We start from the raw sequence: 14,401 nt of genomic DNA on the forward strand, positions 1-14,401 counted from the left end.
TCTTGCTTTTACTGTTAACAATATTGTGAGCATTTCAACCGCTGTAGAACATGTGTAGAAAGTGTTTTTGCAGTGTAAGGAGCGCCAAAACGACAAATGAACGCATTTGTTCAATCTGGGTGGAAATATCATGTCCTTTCTCTATACCTTTAATGAAAATGATTTGCTTTTTACTGTTACAAATGTTTGAACCGCTGTAAAACCTGTGCACAAAGTCTTTTCACACTGTAAGAAGCGCTGAAATGACAAATGAACGCTTTTATTCAGTCTGGGCTGAAAATGTCATGTTCATTCTGTACCTTTTAATAAAATGTCTTGCTTTTACTTTTAACAATATTGCGAGCGTTTCAACCGCTGTAGAACATGTGTAGAAAGTGTTTTTGCAGCGTCAAAACGACAAATGAACGCATTTGTTCAGTCTGGGATGAAAACGTCATGTTCGTGATTCACCTTTGAGTAAAATGTTTTGCCGTTACTGTGAGCATTTCAACCGCTGTAGAACATGTGTAGAAAGTGTTTTTGCAGTGTAAGGAGCGCCAAAACGCCAAATGAACGCATTTGTTCAATCTGGGTGGAAATATCATGTCCTTTCTCTATACCTTTAATGAAAATGATTTGCTTTTTACTGTTACAAATGTTTGAACCGCTGTAAAACCTGAGCACAAAGTCTTTTCACACTGTAAGAAGCGCTGAAATGACAAATGAACGCTTTTATTCAGTCTGGGCTTAAAACATCATGTTCGTTCTGTACCTTTGAGTAAAATGTTTTGCTTTTACTGTTAACCATATTGTGAGGGTTTCAACCGCTGTAGAACATGTTTAGAAAGTGTTTTTGCAGTGTAAGGAGCGCCAAAACGACAAATGAACGCATTTGTTCAATCTGGGTGGAAATATCATGTCCTTTCTCTATACCTTTAATGAAAATGATTTGCTTTTTACTGTTACAAATGTTTGAACCGCTGTAAAACCTGTGCACAAAGTCTTTTCACACTGTAAGAAGCGCTGAAATGACAAATGAACGCTTTTATTCAGTCTGGGCTGAAAATGTCATGTTCATTCTGTACCTTTTAATAAAATGTCTGTTAACAATATTGCGAGCGTTTCAACCGCTGTAGAACATGCGGTAAAATGTCTTTTTTTCTGTTCAGAATATTGAAAAGGTTTAAATAATTGAGCAGTTTGTGCAGAAAACCTTTTCACAGTGTCAGAAGCACCAAAATGACAAATAAGCGTATTTCTACAGTCTGTGCTTAAAACATCATGTTCGTTCTGTACCTTTGAGTAAAATGTTTTGCTTTTACTGTTAACCATTATTGTGAGGGTTTCAACCGCTGTAGAACATGTTTAGAAAGTGTTTTCACAGCGTCAAAACGACAAATGAACGCATTTGTTCAGTCTGGGATGATAAAGTCATGTTCGTGATTCACCTTTGAGTAAAATGTTTTGCCTTTACTGTGAACAATATTGTGAGCATTTCAACCGCTGTAGAACATGTGTAGAAAGTGTTTTTGCAGTGTAAGGAGCACCAAAACGAGAAATGAGAGCATTTGTTCAGTCTGTGCTTAAAACATTATGTTCGTTCTGTACCTTTGAATAAAATGTCTTGCTTTTACTGTTAACAATATTGTGAGCATTTCAATCGCTGTAGAACATGTGTAGAAAGTGTTTTGCAGTGTAAGGAGCGCCAAAACGACAAATGAACGCATTTGTTCAATCTGGGTGGAAATATCATGTCCTTTCTCTATACCTTTAATGAAAATGATTTGCTTTTTACTGTTACAAATGTTTGAACCGCTGTAAAACCTGTGCACAAAGTCTTTTCACACTGTAAGAAGCGCTGAAATGACAAATGAACGCTTTTATTCAGTCTGGGCTGAAAATGTCATGTTCATTCTGTACCTTTTAATAAAATGTCTTGCTTTTACTGTTAACAATATTGCGAGCGTTTCAACCGCTGTAGAACATGTGTAGAAAGTGTTTTTGCAGCGTCAAAACGACAAATGAACGCATTTGTTCAGTCTGGGATGAAAACGTCATGTTCGTGATTCACCTTTGAGTAAAATGTTTTGCCGTTACTGTGAGCATTTCAACCGCTGTAGAACATGTGTAGAAAGTGTTTTTGCAGTGTAAGGAGCGCCAAAACGACAAATGAACGCATTTGTTCAATCTGGGTGGAAATATCATGTCCTTTCTCTATACCTTTAATGAAAATGATTTGCTTTTTACTGTTACAAATGTTTGAACCGCTGTAAAACCTGAGCACAAAGTCTTTTCACACTGTAAGAAGCGCTGAAATGACAAATGAACGCTTTTATTCAGTCTGGGCTGAAAATGTCATGTTCATTCTGTACCTTTTAATAAAATGTCTTGCTTTTACTGTTAACAATATTGCGAGCGTTTCAACCGCTGTAGAACATGCGGTAAAATGTCTTTTTTTCTGTTCAGAATATTGAAAAGGTTTAAATAATTGAGCAGTTTGTGCAGAAAACCTTTTCACAGTGTCAGAAGCACCAAAATGACAAATAAGCGTATTTCTACAGTCTGTGCTTAAAACATCATGTTCGTTCTGTACCTTTGAGTAAAATGTTTTGCTTTTATTGTTAACCATTATTGTGAGGGTTTCAACCGCTGTAGAACATGTTTAGAAAGTGTTTTCACAGCGTCAAAACGACAAATGAACGCATTTGTTCAGTCTGGGATGATAAAGTCATGTTCGTGATTCACCTTTGAGTAAAATGTTTTGCCTTTACTGTGAACAATATTGTGAGCATTTCAACCGCTGTAGAACATGTGTAGAAAGTGTTTTTGCAGTGTAAGGAGCGCCAAAACGAGAAATGAGAGCATTTGTTCAGTCTGTGCTTAAAACATTATGTTCGTTCTGTACCTTTGAATAAAATGTCTTGCTTTTACTGTTAACAATATTGTGAGCATTTCAACCGCTGTAGAACATGTGTAGAAAGTGTTTTTGCAGTGTAAGGAGCGCCAAAACGACAAATGAACGCATTTGTTCAATCTGGGTGGAAATATCATGTCCTTTCTCTATACCTTTAATGAAAATGATTTGCTTTTTACTGTTACAAATGTTTGAACCGCTGTAAAACCTGTGCACAAAGTCTTTTCACACTGTAAGAAGCGCTGAAATGACAAATGAACGCTTTTATTCAGTCTGGGCTGAAAATGTCATGTTCATTCTGTACCTTTTAATAAAATGTCTTGCTTTTACTGTTAACAATATTGCGAGCGTTTCAACCGCTGTAGAACATGCGGTAAAATGTCTTTTTTTCTGTTCAGAATATTGAAAAGGTTTAAATAATTGAGCAGTTTGTGCAGAAAACCTTTTCACAGTGTCAGAAGCACCAAAATGACAAATAAGCGTATTTCTACAGTCTGTGCTTAAAACATCATGTTCGTTCTGTACCTTTGAGTAAAATGTTTTGCTTTTACTGTTAACCATATTGTGAGGGTTTCAACCGCTGTAGAACATGTTTAGAAAGTGTTTTCACAACGTCAAAACGACAAATGAACGCATTTGTTCAGTCTGGGATGATAAAGTCATGTTCGTGATTCACCTTTGAGTAAAATGTTTTGCCTTTACTGTGAACAATATTGTGAGCATTTCAACCGCTGTAGAACATGTGTAGAAAGTGTTTTTGCAGTGTAAGGAGCGCCAAAACGAGAAATGAGAGCATTTGTTCAGTCTGTGCTTAAAACATTATGTTCGTTCTGTACCTTTGAATAAAATGTCTTGCTTTTACTGTTAACAATATTGTGAGCATTTCAACCGCTGTAGAACATGTGTAGAAAGTGTTTTTGCAGTGTAAGGAGCGCCAAAACGACAAATGAACGCATTTGTTCAATCTGGGTGGAAATATCATGTCCTTTCTCTATACCTTTAATGAAAATGATTTGCTTTTTACTGTTACAAATGTTTGAACCGCTGTAAAACCTGTGCACAAAGTCTTTTCACACTGTAAGAAGCGCTGAAATGACAAATGAACGCTTTTATTCAGTCTGGGCTGAAAATGTCATGTTCATTCTGTACCTTTTAATAAAATGTCTTGCTTTTACTGTTAACAATATTGCGAGCGTTTCAACCGCTGTAGAACATGTGTAGAAAGTGTTTTTGCAGCGTCAAAACGACAAATGAACGCATTTGTTCAGTCTGGGATGAAAACGTCATGTTCGTGATTCACCTTTGAGTAAAATGTTTTGCCGTTACTGTGAGCATTTCAACCGCTGTAGAACATGTGTAGAAAGTGTTTTTGCAGTGTAAGGAGCGCCAAAACGACAAATGAACGCATTTGTTCAATCTGGGTGGAAATATCATGTCCTTTCTCTATACCTTTAATGAAAATGATTTGCTTTTTACTGTTACAAATGTTTGAACCGCTGTAAAACCTGTGCACAAAGTCTTTTCACACTGTAAGAAGCGCTGAAATGACAAATGAACGCTTTTATTCAGTCTGGGCTTAAAACATCATGTTCGTTCTGTACCTTTGAGTAAAATGTTTTGCTTTTACTGTTAACCATATTGTGAGGGTTTCAACCGCTGTAGAACATGTTTAGAAAGTGTTTTTGCAGTGTAAGGAGCGCCAAAACGACAAATGAACACATTTGTTCAATCTGGGTGGAAATATCATGTCCTTTCTCTATACCTTTAATGAAAATGATTTGCTTTTTACTGTTACAAATGTTTGAACCACTGTAAAACCTGTGCACAAAGTCTTTTCACACTGTAAGAAGCGCTGAAATGACAAATGAACGCTTTTATTCAGTCTGGGCTGAAAATGTCATGTTCATTCTGTACCTTTTAATAAAATGTCTGTTAACAATATTGCGAGCGTTTCAACCGCTGTAGAACATGCGGTAAAATGTCTTTTTTTCTGTTCAGAATATTGAAAAGGTTTAAATAATTGAGCAGTTTGTGCAGAAAACCTTTTCACAGTGTCAGAAGCACCAAAATGACAAATAAGCGTATTTCTACAGTCTGTGCTTAAAACATCATGTTCGTTCTGTACCTTTGAGTAAAATGTTTTGCTTTGACTGGTAACCATTATTGTGAGGGTTTCAACCGCTGTAGAACATGTTTAGAAAGTGTTTTCACAGCGTCAAAACGACAAATGAACGCATTTGTTCAGTCTGGGATGATAAAGTCATGTTCGTGATTCACCTTTGAGTAAAATGTTTTGCCTTTACTGTGAACAATATTGTGAGCATTTCAACCGCTGTAGAACATGTGTAGAAAGTGTTTTTGCAGTGTAAGGAGCACCAAAACGAGAAATGAGAGCATTTGTTCAGTCTGTGCTTAAAACATTATGTTCGTTCTGTACCTTTGAATAAAATGTCTTGCTTTTACTGTTAACAATATTGTGAGCATTTCAATCGCTGTAGAACATGTGTAGAAAGTGTTTTGCAGTGTAAGGAGCGCCAAAACGACAAATGAACGCATTTGTTCAATCTGGGTGGAAATATCATGTCCTTTCTCTATACCTTTAATGAAAATGATTTGCTTTTTACTGGTACAAATGTTTGAACCGCTGTAAAACCTGTGCACAAAGTCTTTTCACACTGTAAGAAGCGCTGAAATGACAAATGAACGCTTTTATTCAGTCTGGGCTGAAAATGTCATGTTCATTCTGTACCTTTTAATAAAATGTCTTGCTTTTACTGTTAACAATATTGCGAGCGTTTCAACCGCTGTAGAACATGTGTAGAAAGTGTTTTTGCAGCGTCAAAACGACAAATGAACGCATTTGTTCAGTCTGGGATGAAAACGTCATGTTCGTGATTCACCTTTGAGTAAAATGTTTTGCCGTTACTGTGAGCATTTCAACCGCTGTAGAACATGTGTAGAAAGTGTTTTTGCAGTGTAAGGAGCGCCAAAACGACAAATGAACGCATTTGTTCAATCTGGGTGGAAATATCATGTCCTTTCTCTATACCTTTAATGAAAATGATTTGCTTTTTACTGTTACAAATGTTTGAACCGCTGTAAAACCTGAGCACAAAGTCTTTTCACACTGTAAGAAGCGCTGAAATGACAAATGAACGCTTTTATTCAGTCTGGGCTTAAAACATCATGTTCGTTCTGTACCTTTGAGTAAAATGTTTTGCTTTTACTGTTAACCATATTGTGAGGGTTTCATCCGCTGTAGAACATGTTTAGAAAGTGTTTTTGCAGTGTAAGGAGCGCCAAAACGACAAATGAACGCATTTGTTCAATCTGGGTGGAAATATCATGTCCTTTCTCTATACCTTTAATGAAAATGATTTGCTTTTTACTGTTACAAATGTTTGAACCGCTGTAAAACCTGTGCACAAAGTCTTTTCACACTGTAAGAAGCGCTGAAATGACAAATGAACGCTTTTATTCAGTCTGGGCTGAAAATGTCATGTTCATTCTGTACCTTTTAATAAAATGTCTGTTAACAATATTGCGAGCGTTTCAACCGCTGTAGAACATGCGGTAAAATGTCTTTTTTTCTGTTCAGAATATTGAAAAGGTTTAAATAATTGAGCAGTTTGTGCAGAAAACCTTTTCACAGTGTCAGAAGCACCAAAATGACAAATAAGCGTATTTCTACAGTCTGTGCTTAAAACATCATGTTCGTTCTGTACCTTTGAGTAAAATGTTTTGCTTTTACTGTTAACCATTATTGTGAGGGTTTCAACCGCTGTAGAACATGTTTAGAAAGTGTTTTCACAGCGTCAAAACGACAAATGAACGCATTTGTTCAGTCTGGGATGATAAAGTCATGTTCGTGATTCACCTTTGAGTAAAATGTTTTGCCTTTACTGTGAACAATATTGTGAGCATTTCAACCGCTGTAGAACATGTGTAGAAAGTGTTTTTGCAGTGTAAGGAGCACCAAAACGAGAAATGAGAGCATTTGTTCAGTCTGTGCTTAAAACATTATGTTCGTTCTGTACCTTTGAATAAAATGTCTTGCTTTTACTGTTAACAATATTGTGAGCATTTCAATCGCTGTAGAACATGTGTAGAAAGTGTTTTGCAGTGTAAGGAGCGCCAAAACGACAAATGAACGCATTTGTTCAATCTGGGTGGAAATATCATGTCCTTTCTCTATACCTTTAATGAAAATGATTTGCTTTTTACTGTTACAAATGTTTGAACCGCTGTAAAACCTGTGCACAAAGTCTTTTCACACTGTAAGAAGCGCTGAAATGACAAATGAACGCTTTTATTCAGTCTGGGCTGAAAATGTCATGTTCATTCTGTACCTTTTAATAAAATGTCTTGCTTTTACTGTTAACAATATTGCGAGCGTTTCAACCGCTGTAGAACATGTGTAGAAAGTGTTTTTGCAGCGTCAAAACGACAAATGAACGCATTTGTTCAGTCTGGGATGAAAACGTCATGTTCGTGATTCACCTTTGAGTAAAATGTTTTGCCGTTACTGTGAGCATTTCAACCGCTGTAGAACATGTGTAGAAAGTGTTTTTGCAGTGTAAGGAGCGCCAAAACGACAAATGAACGCATTTGTTCAATCTGGGTGGAAATATCATGTCCTTTCTCTATACCTTTAATGAAAATGATTTGCTTTTTACTGTTACAAATGTTTGAACCGCTGTAAAACCTGTGCACAAAGTCTTTTCACACTGTAAGAAGCGCTGAAATGACAAATGAACGCTTTTATTCAGTCTGGGCTGAAAATGTCATGTTCATTCTGTACCTTTTAATAAAATGTCTTGCTTTTACTGTTAACAATATTGCGAGAGTTTCAACCGCTGTAGAACATGTGTAGAAAGTGTTTTTGCAGCGTCAAAACGACAAATGAACGCATTTGTTCAGTCTGGGATGATAAAGTCATGTTCGTGATTCACCTTTGAGTAAAATGTTTTGCCTTTACTGTGAACAATATTGTGAGCATTTCAACCGCTGTAGAACATGTGTAGAAAGTGTTTTTGCAGTGTAAGGAGCACCAAAACGAGAAATGAGAGCATTTGTTCAGTCTGTGCTTAAAACATTATGTTCGTTCTGTACCTTTGAATAAAATGTCTTGCTTTTACTGTTAACAATATTGTGAGCATTTCAATCGCTGTAGAACATGTGTAGAAAGTGTTTTGCAGTGTAAGGAGCGCCAAAACGACAAATGAACGCATTTGTTCAATCTGGGTGGAAATATCATGTCCTTTCTCTATACCTTTAATGAAAATGATTTGCTTTTTACTGTTACAAATGTTTGAACCGCTGTAAAACCTGTGCACAAAGTCTTTTCACACTGTAAGAAGCGCTGAAATGACAAATGAACGCTTTTATTCAGTCTGGGCTGAAAATGTCATGTTCATTCTGTACCTTTTAATAAAATGTCTTGCTTTTACTGTTAACAATATTGCGAGCGTTTCAACCGCTGTAGAACATGTGTAGAAAGTGTTTTTGCAGCGTCAAAACGACAAATGAACGCATTTGTTCAGTCTGGGATGAAAACGTCATGTTCGTGATTCACCTTTGAGTAAAATGTTTTGCCGTTACTGTGAGCATTTCAACCGCTGTAGAACATGTGTAGAAAGTGTTTTTGCAGTGTAAGGAGCGCCAAAACGACAAATGAACGCATTTGTTCAATCTGGGTGGAAATATCATGTCCTTTCTCTATACCTTTAATGAAAATGATTTGCTTTTTACTGTTACAAATGTTTGAACCGCTGTAAAACCTGTGCACAAAGTCTTTTCACACTGTAAGAAGCGCTGAAATGACAAATGAACGCTTTTATTCAGTCTGGGCTGAAAATGTCATGTTCATTCTGTACCTTTTAATAAAATGTCTTGCTTTTACTGTTAACAATATTGCGAGAGTTTCAACCGCTGTAGAACATGTGTAGAAAGTGTTTTTGCAGCGTCAAAACGACAAATGAACGCATTTGTTCAGTCTGGGATGAAAACGTCATGTTCGTGATTCACCTTTGAGTAAAATGTTTTGCCGTTACTGTGAGCATTTCAACCGCTGTAGAACATGTGTAGAAAGTGTTTTTGCAGTGTAAGGAGCGCCAAAACGACAAATGAACGCATTTGTTCAATCTGGGTGGAAATATCATGTCCTTTCTCTATACCTTTAATGAAAATGATTTGCTTTTTACTGTTACAAATGTTTGAACCGCTGTAAAACCTGTGCACAAAGTCTTTTCACACTGTAAGAAGCGCTGAAATGACAAATGAACGCTTTTATTCAGTCTGGGCTGAAAATGTCATGTTCATTCTGTACCTTTTAATAAAATGTCTTGCTTTTACTGTTAACAATATTGCGAGCGTTTCAACCGCTGTAGAACATGCGGTAAAATGTCTTTTTTTCTGTTCAGAATATTGAAAAGGTTTAAATAATTGAGCAGTTTGTGCAGAAAACCTTTTCACAGTGTCAGAAGCACCAAAATGACAAATAAGCGTATTTCTACAGTCTGTGCTTAAAACATCATGTTCGTTCTGTACCTTTGAGTAAAATGTTTTGCTTTTACTGTTAACCATATTGTGAGGGTTTCAACCGCTGTAGAACATGTTTAGAAAGTGTTTTCACAACGTCAAAACGACAAATGAACGCATTTGTTCAGTCTGGGATGATAAAGTCATGTTCGTGATTCACCTTTGAGTAAAATGTTTTACCTTTACTGTGAACAATATTGTGAGCATTTCAACCGCTGTAGAACATGTGTAGAAAGTGTTTTTGCAGTGTAAGGAGCGCCAAAACGAGAAATGAGAGCATTTGTTCAGTCTGTGCTTAAAACATTATGTTCGTTCTGTACCTTTGAATAAAATGTCTTGCTTTTACTGTTAACAATATTGTGAGCATTTCAACCGCTGTAGAACATGTGTAGAAAGTGTTTTTGCAGTGTAAGGAGCGCCAAAACGACAAATGAACGCATTTGTTCAATCTGGGTGGAAATATCATGTCCTTTCTCTATACCTTTAATGAAAATGATTTGCTTTTTACTGTTACAAATGTTTGAACCGCTGTAAAACCTGTGCACAAAGTCTTTTCACACTGTAAGAAGCGCTGAAATGACAAATGAACGCTTTTATTCAGTCTGGGCTGAAAATGTCATGTTCATTCTGTACCTTTTAATAAAATGTCTTGCTTTTACTGTTAACAATATTGCGAGCGTTTCAACCGCTGTAGAACATGTGTAGAAAGTGTTTTTGCAGCGTCAAAACGACAAATGAACGCATTTGTTCAGTCTGGGATGAAAACGTCATGTTCGTGATTCACCTTTGAGTAAAATGTTTTGCCGTTACTGTGAGCATTTCAACCGCTGTAGAACATGTGTAGAAAGTGTTTTTGCAGTGTAAGGAGCGCCAAAACGACAAATGAACGCATTTGTTCAATCTGGGTGGAAATATCATGTCCTTTCTCTATACCTTTAATGAAAATGATTTGCTTTTTACTGTTACAAATGTTTGAACCGCTGTAAAACCTGTGCACAAAGTCTTTTCACACTGTAAGAAGCGCTGAAATGACAAATGAACGCTTTTATTCAGTCTGGGCTGAAAATGTCATGTTCATTCTGTACCTTTTAATAAAATGTCTTGCTTTTACTGTTAACAATATTGCGAGCGTTTCAACCGCTGTAGAACATGTGTAGAAAGTGTTTTTGCAGCGTCAAAACGACAAATGAACGCATTTGTTCAGTCTGGGATGAAAACGTCATGTTCGTGATTCACCTTTGAGTAAAATGTTTTGCCGTTACTGTGAGCATTTCAACCGCTGTAGAACATGTGTAGAAAGTGTTTTTGCAGTGTAAGGAGCGCCAAAACGACAAATGAACGCATTTGTTCAATCTGGGTGGAAATATCATGTCCTTTCTCTATACCTTTAATGAAAATGATTTGCTTTTTACTGTTACAAATGTTTGAACCGCTGTAAAACCTGTGCACAAAGTCTTTTCACACTGTAAGAAGCGCTGAAATGACAAATGAACGCTTTTATTCAGTCTGGGCTGAAAATGTCATGTTCATTCTGTACCTTTTAATAAAATGTCTGTTAACAATATTGCGAGCGTTTCAACCGCTGTAGAACATGCGGTAAAATGTCTTTTTTTCTGTTCAGAATATTGAAAAGGTTTAAATAATTGAGCAGTTTGTGCAGAAAACCTTTTCACAGTGTCAGAAGCACCAAAATGACAAATAAGCGTATTTCTACAGTCTGTGCTTAAAACATCATGTTCGTTCTGTACCTTTGAGTAAAATGTTTTGCTTTTACTGTTAACCATTATTGTGAGGGTTTCAACCGCTGTAGAACATGTTTAGAAAGTGTTTTCACAGCGTCAAAACGACAAATGAACGCATTTGTTCAGTCTGGGATGATAAGGTCATGTTCGTGATTCACCTTTGAGTAAAATGTTTTGCCTTTACTGTGAACAATATTGTGAGCATTTCAACCGCTGTAGAACATGTGTAGAAAGTGTTTTTGCAGTGTAAGGAGCACCAAAACGAGAAATGAGAGCATTTGTTCAGTCTGTGCTTAAAACATTATGTTCGTTCTGTACCTTTGAATAAAATGTCTTGCTTTTACTGTTAACAATATTGTGAGCATTTCAATCGCTGTAGAACATGTGTAGAAAGTGTTTTGCAGTGTAAGGAGCGCCAAAACGACAAATGAACGCATTTGTTCAATCTGGGTGGAAATATCATGTCCTTTCTCTATACCTTTAATGAAAATGATTTGCTTTTTACTGTTACAAATGTTTGAACCACTGTAAAACCTGTGCACAAAGTCTTTTCACACTGTAAGAAGCGCTGAAATGACAAATGAACGCTTTTATTCAGTCTGGGCTGAAAATGTCATGTTCATTCTGTACCTTTTAATAAAATGTCTTGCTTTTACTGTTAACAATATTGCGAGCGTTTCAACCGCTGTAGAACATGTGTAGAAAGTGTTTTTGCAGCGTCAAAACGACAAATGAACGCATTTGTTCAGTCTGGGATGAAAACGTCATGTTCGTGATTCACCTTTGAGTAAAATGTTTTGCCGTTACTGTGAGCATTTCAACCGCTGTAGAACATGTGTAGAAAGTGTTTTTGCAGTGTAAGGAGCGCCAAAACGACAAATGAACGCATTTGTTCAATCTGGATGGAAATATCATGTCCTTTCTCTATACCTTTAATGAAAATGATTTGCTTTTTACTGTTACAAATGTTTGAACCGCTGTAAAACCTGTGCACAAAGTCTTTTCACACTGTAAGAAGCGCTGAAATGACAAATGAACGCTTTTATTCAGTCTGGGCTGAAAATGTCATGTTCATTCTGTACCTTTTAATAAAATGTCTTGCTTTTACTGTTAACAATATTGCGAGCGTTTCAACCGCTGTAGAACATGCGGTAAAATGTCTTTTTTTCTGTTCAGAATATTGAAAAGGTTTAAATAATTGAGCAGTTTGTGCAGAAAACCTTTTCACAGTGTCAGAAGCACCAAAATGACAAATAAGCGTATTTCTACAGTCTGTGCTTAAAACATCATGTTCGTTCTGTACCTTTGAGTAAAATGTTTTGCTTTTACTGTTAACCATTATTGTGAGGGTTTCAACCGCTGTAGAACATGTTTAGAAAGTGTTTTCACAGCGTCAAAACGACAAATGAACGCATTTGTTCAGTCTGGGATGATAAGGTCATGTTCGTGATTCACCTTTGAGTAAAATGTTTTGCCTTTACTGTGAACAATATTGTGAGCATTTCAACCGCTGTAGAACATGTGTAGAAAGTGTTTTTGCAGTGTAAGGAGCACCAAAACGAGAAATGAGAGCATTTGTTCAGTCTGTGCTTAAAACATTATGTTCGTTCTGTACCTTTGAATAAAATGTCTTGCTTTTACTGTTAACAATATTGTGAGCATTTCAATCGCTGTAGAACATGTGTAGAAAGTGTTTTGCAGTGTAAGGAGCGCCAAAACGACAAATGAACGCATTTGTTCAATCTGGGTGGAAATATCATGTCCTTTCTCTATACCTTTAATGAAAATGATTTGCTTTTTACTGTTACAAATGTTTGAACCACTGTAAAACCTGTGCACAAAGTCTTTTCACACTGTAAGAAGCGCTGAAATGACAAATGAACGCTTTTATTCAGTCTGGGCTGAAAATGTCATGTTCATTCTGTACCTTTTAATAAAATGTCTTGCTTTTACTGTTAACAATATTGCGAGCGTTTCAACCGCTGTAGAACATGTGTAGAAAGTGTTTTTGCAGCGTCAAAACGACAAATGAACGCATTTGTTCAGTCTGGGATGAAAACGTCATGTTCGTGATTCACCTTTGAGTAAAATGTTTTGCCGTTACTGTGAGCATTTCAACCGCTGTAGAACATGTGTAGAAAGTGTTTTTGCAGTGTAAGGAGCGCCAAAACGACAAATGAACGCATTTGTTCAATCTGGATGGAAATATCATGTCCTTTCTCTATACCTTTAATGAAAATGATTTGCTTTTTACTGTTACAAATGTTTGAACCGCTGTAAAACCTGTGCACAAAGTCTTTTCACACTGTAAGAAGCGCTGAAATGACAAATGAACGCTTTTATTCAGTCTGGGCTGAAAATGTCATGTTCATTCTGTACCTTTTAATAAAATGTCTTGCTTTTACTGTTAACAATATTGCGAGCGTTTCAACCGCTGTAGAACATGCGGTAAAATTTCTTTTTTTCTGTTCAGAATATTGAAAAGGTTTAAATAATTGAGCAGTTTGTGCAGAAAACCTTTTCACAGTGTCAGAAGCACCAAAATGACAAATAAGCGTATTTCTACAGTCTGTGCTTAAAACATCATGTTCGTTCTGTACCTTTGAGTAAAATGTTTTGCTTTTACTGTTAACCATATTGTGAGGGTTTCAACCGCTGTAGAACATGTTTAGAAAGTGTTTTCACAGCGTCAAAACGACAAATGAACGCATTTGTTCAGTCTGGGATGATAAAGTCATGTTCGTGATTCACCTTTGAGTAAAATGTTTTGCCTTTACTGTGAACAATATTGTGAGCATTTCAACCGCTGTAGAACATGTGTAGAAAGTGTTTTTGCAGTGTAAGGAGCGCCAAAACGAGAAATGAGAGCATTTGTTCAGTCTGTGCTTAAAACATTATGTTCGTTCTGTACCTTTGAATAAAATGTCTTGCTTTTACTGTTAACAATATTGTGAGCATTTCAACCGCTGTAGAACATGTGTAGAAAGTGTTTTTGCAGTGTAAGGAGCGCCAAAACGACAAATGAACGCATTTGTTCAATCTGGGTGGAAATATCATGTCCTTTCTCTATACCTTTAATGAAAATGATTTGCTTTTTACTGTTACAAATGTTTGAACCGCTGTAAAACCTGTGCACAAAGTCTTTTCACACTGTAAGAAGCGCTGAAATGACAAATGAACGCTTTTATTCAGTCTGGGCTGAAAATGTCATGTTCATTCTGTACCA

The sequence above is a fragment of the Salminus brasiliensis genome, chromosome 16 (assembly GCF_030463535.1).
Source record: "Salminus brasiliensis chromosome 16, fSalBra1.hap2, whole genome shotgun sequence".
NCBI classification, from domain to species: domain Eukaryota; kingdom Metazoa; phylum Chordata; class Actinopteri; order Characiformes; family Bryconidae; genus Salminus; species Salminus brasiliensis.